The following is a 7,367-nucleotide window of genomic DNA, read 5'->3' as shown; positions in this document are numbered from 1 at the left end:
TGGTACAAGTCTGGTTATAAAATGCCACAACTCATTTATGTAATGGTATACAGTTAGCGACTACGTCCCACCTCCTAGCTCTCACAAACATCATTCAGTGAATCAGATTTTTAAAGCAAATAATTCATTTTAGTGCGGTCTGTTTACGAATATTAATTTCATTGCACATGAGCTTTTCACAATGGACGCATTGAAAACATAACTGTTTTTAAGCTGGGTAGAGTATTACAAAAAATAATAAGCTTTCACAAACAAATGACCTCAATATATGAGGGAGTTAAACTGTGATTACATTACACTGCTTATTTAAAAGATCATATCTGCAACAAAATCACCCGGAGATTGTAGCCTAATCTCTTCTAGCTTTTCGCGGAAGATGGTATTTCATAAGCATCAGCGGCCACTACCATTGATCCTGCCAAAAGGCTGTTTCCGCATTTTAACAAAACATACATTACAAATTTTAAACTTTAACAACGGTAGTAACACGATGTCGAGAATGCACAACCCCTGTTGAAGTACTGCTACTCTGCCTCTGTTTACTGCTGCTACTGGTCAGGATGGAAATAACGTGCAGAGATGACAACACAGCGCTTCCTCCCTCCGTGGCCCCCCCTCATGAATGTGTGTATAATGGTTCCTCCCACAGCGTGCCCTGTATTCATCGCGGAGACAGCTCGCGGGTCAGTTCCTTAGTAGCGGGCGCAGCAGACAGGCTGTTATTTTACGCTTGCTTCTAGGTCTCCCTCTCTTTCTCGCTGTTCTTCATACAACCTGAGCCTGTTTTCTATCTTTTTGTGCATGTGGCATTTTTTATGCTTCCGATCATTTCTTGCTTGGTGAGTAATGCTTTTTTTCTTCTGTCAACTATTTTTATAGTCTGGGCGATCTATGCTTTTATTCTTTTTCCTCTGGAAATTTATGTATACCACTTGCTGTGTAATGCACTTCTTCCTGTAATTTCAGACCATTGCTGTTGGGTTTCTGAGAAGGCAAAGTGCGAGCATTGCTGGATACGTTTTTTTTTTCTTTTAATCATTGAACGAAAAGTCATGCAAGGATGTCTGAACTCACATTTTTTCTGTTTGCTAAATGATCTAAAAGATATGCATCTTTCTTTTTTTTTTCTTTTCTTTACTTTTTTTAAATAATTTTTTGACAAAAAAGTTACTGGATGCTCAGACAGAAACAATCCTTTACGGGCTCTTTCTTGTAGTCTGATTTTCCTTTGGGATAAACGTACTGATGCTGTTCTTTCACCATTTGAGGTCTTGTTGGTATAGTATGAAAGGAAAGAGAAAAAAAAGAACAGTGTGGATGTCTGAATATTTTTCTGCAAGTCAGATGTCTGAAGAATGAACAAGAGAAGGCACAGGACTCCGATAAAGATGCAGTTTCACTCCCGCTTGCTTTCTCTTTCTCTCACTCACACACACACACACACACACACACACACACACACAGCATACGTACGCAGTGCTCTCTTCTCTCTGTCTCTCCATGCACGCGCATGACAATCCTTTAATGCTACTGCACCTGTGTGATCTTGTAATAATTTAATTGAAACCTTGCGTTTTGTGGAAATAAATAAATATTTAATTCCGGTGAGCAGATGAACCAAGAGATGTATACAGTAGGGCTAATGGAAAAAGTGTGGGCTGCTGTGAATTGTAGTGGTGCAGATCATGATGAACTGTTTTGTGGATTTATGTTGGAATACGTAATTTTTTAATTGTTTTTAGTTATTAATCTGTAAACACATGCTTTCCCTTGTTGCTATTTTTATTTTTTTAGTTATTAATCTGTAAACACGTTTTCCCCCATGTATGGTGAGGGGTACTGGGGACCACACTAATACACGTCCTGCACACCTGCTCACACTCTCACACAGACCCCCTCCTCCAGTACCTCTCAACTGTCCAGATTTTCGCAGAAGCTCCAGATTTTTGCCTCACATTTTTGGTCTCTTGTAAAATTCGTGCTTTTCTGTCAAATCATTGAAGAGTGAAGTTAGTAAACAAACACATACATTTGAGTTTCAGACTTCATATTTTCCAGAAAATGCATGCTAACCCAAAACCTCTTATTTTAGCAACTTTCTAGGTTTATAAAAACAATACTTTTAGATATGTCCCCATTGTGGGGCCTTTGCCCCCTCACCCACCATTATTTTTGGCTTTGTCCAGATTTCTTACACTTAGAGATTGAGGGGTATGCCTCCAAAGACACACACTTAACAACATCCGCGATGGCTTCAGGATTTCACTGCACTTTATTTTTGTTGAGATACAAATAACGTTTGTATAATTTATGAGGGGAGCACCTTCTCCAAAATAGGTGTAACAGCTAAATAGAGCACAACTTGACATCACATGTTCAGGTATTACAAGTTACTTACTTCCGAAGTACCCTAGTATTCTGAGATAAGGCATTAATATCTGCCATCCAGCACACAGTCATAAAAAAGTATACATATCCCCACCCCACAGCGCAACAAATCTGGACAAAGCCAGAAAGAATGTGGTGGGGGGGTGCAGAGGTCCTGAATCAGGGACAGTTTTTTTTATACTTTCTCTTAAAAACTTACAAAGTTGATAGAATAACAGGTATTGTATTAATATGCATTTTCTGAATGATATAAAGTCTGAAAGTCAATAGTCTATCATTATCCGGTGCCATCCTCAATAATTTGTAAAAAAATCCATATGTTATGATAAACGAACCAAAATTATTAGGCAACAGTTTGGACACTGCGAAAAGCTGGATACTTGAGAGGTATGATAATGCACACACAGACACACACACACACACACACATACACACACACTATCTGTTACATTGTAGCTGCATAATCCACTCCATCATTGGTAACAATTACAACAAATAAATTAATGCCCTTATTTTAAATGGATTGATTTGGGACAAAACTGTGATAATTTTTTTTTTATATAAACCAGTATGATTATCTTAAAGCATGTGTTGCAGTCCGTAAATGTTCTACAGAGTTTGAACTGCAATATCCACTGTTTCAACTCTGTTGCTCTCACCCTCAAGCGAATAGAAAGCACTGTTGCTTGTGGTGTCGTGTCCTAGCATCAAAGTTTATGGTGAAATGCAAGTAAAAAGCGTGTATCTGCTTTGTAAAAATGCTAAATAGATTAGGCATAAGCTAATGGCATCATCTGCATTTCGGAAGCAATAACATATCATTCAGAAACTTTTCAGACTGAAGTCTAAGTGCTTTTAATAACAACAGAATAAATGCTGCTTCGTTTGTAAATAGTACAGAAAATGGAAGATGTTTTACTATATCTACTACCCGCCCCCTCTTACCTTGCGTAGGACAATTTATGGAATTTCTGTCAATATGCCCTATATCTCCTCTGAGTTTGTGCATTCTCAAGATATATTATAATCCAGGGATGTGGAGTTAGAGCCCCCACGTCACAGGTACATGTACCATTGAGAAAAAAAAGAAAACTTCAGAGATCAAATGTTTTACTCTACCTAACCCTTTTAATCTCATACCTTGCTTAGTGAATTGTGTGTTTCCCGTGTTCTAAGAGTTATGCAGGGCAATTTTATGCAAAACGGAATTTTCAGCAAAAAAGTTGTATGTGTCTGTGTACCTCTCAGCTGTCCCTGATTTTCAGGGACGTCCCTGATTTTGACTCAATTTTTTTGCTGTGTCCCTCTTAATCCCTCCTAAAACTGATGACATTTGGAGGGAAGGTGGTGAATTACACTTAACAAATAGTAACAATAATTAAGAGTTGCAGACTTCTTTAACTTCAAAAGATGCAAATTAATTCACATTCTCTTATTCTGTCAGTGTCTCAAGTTAATAGTACTAATATTTTAAGTGTCCCTGATTGTCCCTAATTTTCTTTGAATTTGTCGCTGATTCTGTTGAAATTTGTCCCTGATTGGTTGGGACAGGGGTGTATAATAAAAATGTGCCAAAAATGTAATTAAGTTTATGATTAGCTGCATACCTCTCAGCCTCTTAGAACAAGAAATCTGGATAAAGCCTAAAATAATGGAGGGTAGTTATGACAAAGACCAAAAGTAGGGAGAGGTGTAAATTAATTCACCTACTCTTATTCTGTCAATGTCTCAAGTTAATAGTACTTTAAAGTCTTTCGGCTTTTCCCGGTCAGGGGTCGCAACAGTGGAACTCTGGTCCGCTAATGATCGGCGGTGGATTTTTACGGTGCTGATTTGCCAGCCCAATGCCCAACCTTCAGAGGCACACCCATTCATGCACACACCTACCTGCATGTTTTTAAATGTCACTTGATTGCGGGGAGGACATGCAGACTCCACACAGAAGGCGCTCCAGCCAAGAATCGAACGGGAGAACCTGTTGCTGTGAGGTGACAATGCTAACCGCTGCACCACCATGGCCTTTATCTCAAATAGTATTAATATTTTAAAAGTGTCCCTGATTGTCCCTGATTTTCTTTGAATTTGTCCCTGATTCTGTTGAAATTTGTCCCTGATTGGTTGGGACGGGGGTGTATAATAAAAATGTGCCGAAAATGTAATTAAATTTATGATTAGCTGCATACCTCTCAACCTCTTAGCACAAGAAATCTGGACAAAGCCTAAAATAATGGAGGACAGTTATAAAAAAGGCCAAAAGTAGGGAGAGGCTTTGAATATTACTCTTATAAACTTACAAAGTTGCTAGTATAACAGGGTTTGTGTTAACTTGCATTTCTGAATGATATTAAGACAGAAACTCAAATGTATGTCATTATTTAGTAAATTCAATCCTTGTTGTTTTGCCAGAAAACTACAAATTATATGAAGAACAGACCAAAATATGAGACAAAAATCTGGATAGTTGAAAGGCGTGCTCAGTTGTGCTGGTTGCTCCATAAACAGTGAAATATTTGTTACAAAGGAAGCAGAATATGCCACTGTTTTTTTTTCAAAACAACCAGACAGCTTACTTTTGATGCACAAAATTGTTGCAAACATAGTTATATGGTCATTTGACTACTAATGCTAGAAATACAAGTTTTGCAAAGCCTTACAGACTTGAAGCTACTACTTCTCGGTATAGTTTCCAGTATTATATTACCCACTTGCTATCAAATAACTCTCTTTGTGTATTACAATGATTTAAAGAGGATCCACTGCTAAACAGAAGTGCATTTATTATTTTGACAACTGTTGCTAAGTTTAATATGCAAACATAAAGGCATTTGAGGGTATGCATTGTGCAGACAGACTTTATCTCAGCCTTGCAAATAGTTGCTTGGAGGTATGAAAATCTGGGTAATGTCTGACAATGCACACTCCTCAGTGACTTGATTCAGTTATAAAATGGCCATCTATATTTTTATATACACTAAAGGGTAACTTATTTAGTTAAAATATTTAATTATTTGATATATTTTCAAACAAAAACATCTTTATCGAATTATCACTTATGACACAGGCAACCACATGTACTTAAATGAAAACAATCCATATTGACATACTGTCAGTTGCAAACATTATACATTGCATATAATCTTCTATGCAGTCATTAATTCAACATTACTTAGCTCATTCAATTCCTACCTTCCCTTAAATATCATTCCTCCTCCTCCAAAACAGTATTCCACATGTATTGTTCCCACAATTCCCATTTTTCTATGTAATTTGCTCTTATCCTTTTCTAAAGATCCCACTTCCAGCTCTTTTATCTCCGTTACTATACTCACCACTCCTAATAAGGTTGGTTTAGACTCGGACTGTCATTTTCTAGTACTTGTTTTTTTTGGCAGCCACCAGCATTAAACTCAGCAAGGCTATACTATGTCTAGGGAATTCAGATCCTGTATCATAGGTCGAAATAATAATAATAATTTCTGAATTTCTGCTAGAGTAGTCTGCAAGGAATTTTTTAAATCTGCCACTCCTTTCATCCACCACCAAAGACTTCATATGCCTTTGGCATAGTTATAGTTTTAAATATGACTGCTACTCGATTCAAGATAGTTAATTATTATACTGAAGACTTTACATAAAAATACCTGAAACTGTTAAAAAAAATGGAATATGTAAATGTTCAAACAAATGGTCAAGATACTAAATTTATGGTACTGCGTGATAAACTGTGATGCCTGCATGGCACCACTCCATCAGAAAAAAAAGGGAATTTGCATTTGATTTGTGAAAACTTTGCTGTCAATGTGTGATATTATCTTTTGTGATGGAATAGTAACATGATCTCAAAAGTTCATAAGGTGGGGTCCCATATCTGACATGCTAAAAATGTATTACCAGCATGTTTGAAAATAGTATTATAAAGAAATATCTGCCAAATTTCTGTGAACATGGGCTTCTACCAAGCTTATATTTTGGGGTTTGATTCCCTTATTTTTCATTGTACGCTGTGTGACTCTAAGAAAGCTATAAGCAGGCAGCACCCCGAGCTTGTGCCTGAAAAAGTCATTTGTGTCTTGCAGTTCTTGTGCTCAAAGTATATAAGTATGACATACAGGTTATAGCTGCAGGATTTAGCAACATTTTTTATCCCAGATTCTCAGAAAACTCATTTTAGGGATGTGAAGTCATATTCCTTCTAAACAGAAGAAAAAATACTTTAACATATACAGACATATTGAAAACAACTGTATTTTTTAAGTATTTTAGTTTGCATTTCAGGTCATTACAACATCTACTTTCTAATGAAGTTATATTCAAATGTTAACATTTTTTAAATCACCTTTTTAGTTGCAGCAAATTGCGGGTGATACATTCTACAGAGTCAAAATGTACATTGTTATAAATATCTAAACTGTATCTAAATAGTTTAACCCCCCAGCTTTTGCTATGATATATATATGTATATATATATATATATATATATATATATATATAAAATGTACATCGTTATAAATATATAAACTGTATCTAAATAGTTTAACCCCCCAGCTTTTGCTATGATATATATATATATATATATATATATATATATATATATATATCTATATATATCTATATATAAATATGTTTATTTTTTGTAAAGGACAGCCAGCTCCATGGCATAGAGGGATACTGTTGAACTACAACCTAAGTGTCCCAAGTTCAGTTAGCAGCAGAGGTGATGTAGCTGGTGGGAGGGGGAGAGAGGACTCACATGGCTCTGCCAGCTTGCCCCTCCAAAGTAGGAGGGTTGGTTATATACTGACCTGACTATACATAGGTTGGAGCATCTAGATAGTGTCAGTCATCTCATTATTCTGGAAAGTTGTGCAATTCTGTATAGTTAACTAGGTATGTTCACAACTCAAGTCATTTTGTCATGATTACCTACTAGGCCTGGCCTATGCCTGACAAGTGCATGTACCCAGTTAATAAATATAAAA

At 36.5% G+C, this 7,367-nt stretch overlaps 1 protein-coding gene across 4 annotated transcripts in view; it reads left to right on the top strand.

The window, feature by feature from the left end:
- The first annotated feature begins 660 nt into the window (after nucleotides 1-660).
- Nucleotides 661-7,367, top strand: part of RALY (RALY heterogeneous nuclear ribonucleoprotein) — a 2,391,440-nt gene continuing 2,384,733 nt past the window's right edge. For 3 of the 4 annotated variants that reach the window (XM_044090253.1, XM_044090255.1, XM_044090252.1), the window contains exon 1: nucleotides 662-839. The gene's annotated coding sequence lies outside the window, so the exon portion shown is untranslated. Of the gene's footprint in view, nucleotides 840-7,367 lie in introns of all 4 variants that reach the window. The other variant, XM_044090254.1, reaches the window with a different exon arrangement.

The sequence above is a fragment of the Protopterus annectens genome, chromosome 12.part0 (genome assembly GCF_019279795.1).
Source record: "Protopterus annectens isolate FY-2018-M chromosome 12.part0, PAN1.0, whole genome shotgun sequence".
In the NCBI taxonomy this organism is placed as follows: Eukaryota; Metazoa; Chordata; order Ceratodontiformes; family Protopteridae; genus Protopterus; species Protopterus annectens.
This window is presented reverse-complemented; position numbering and strand designations above follow the sequence as displayed.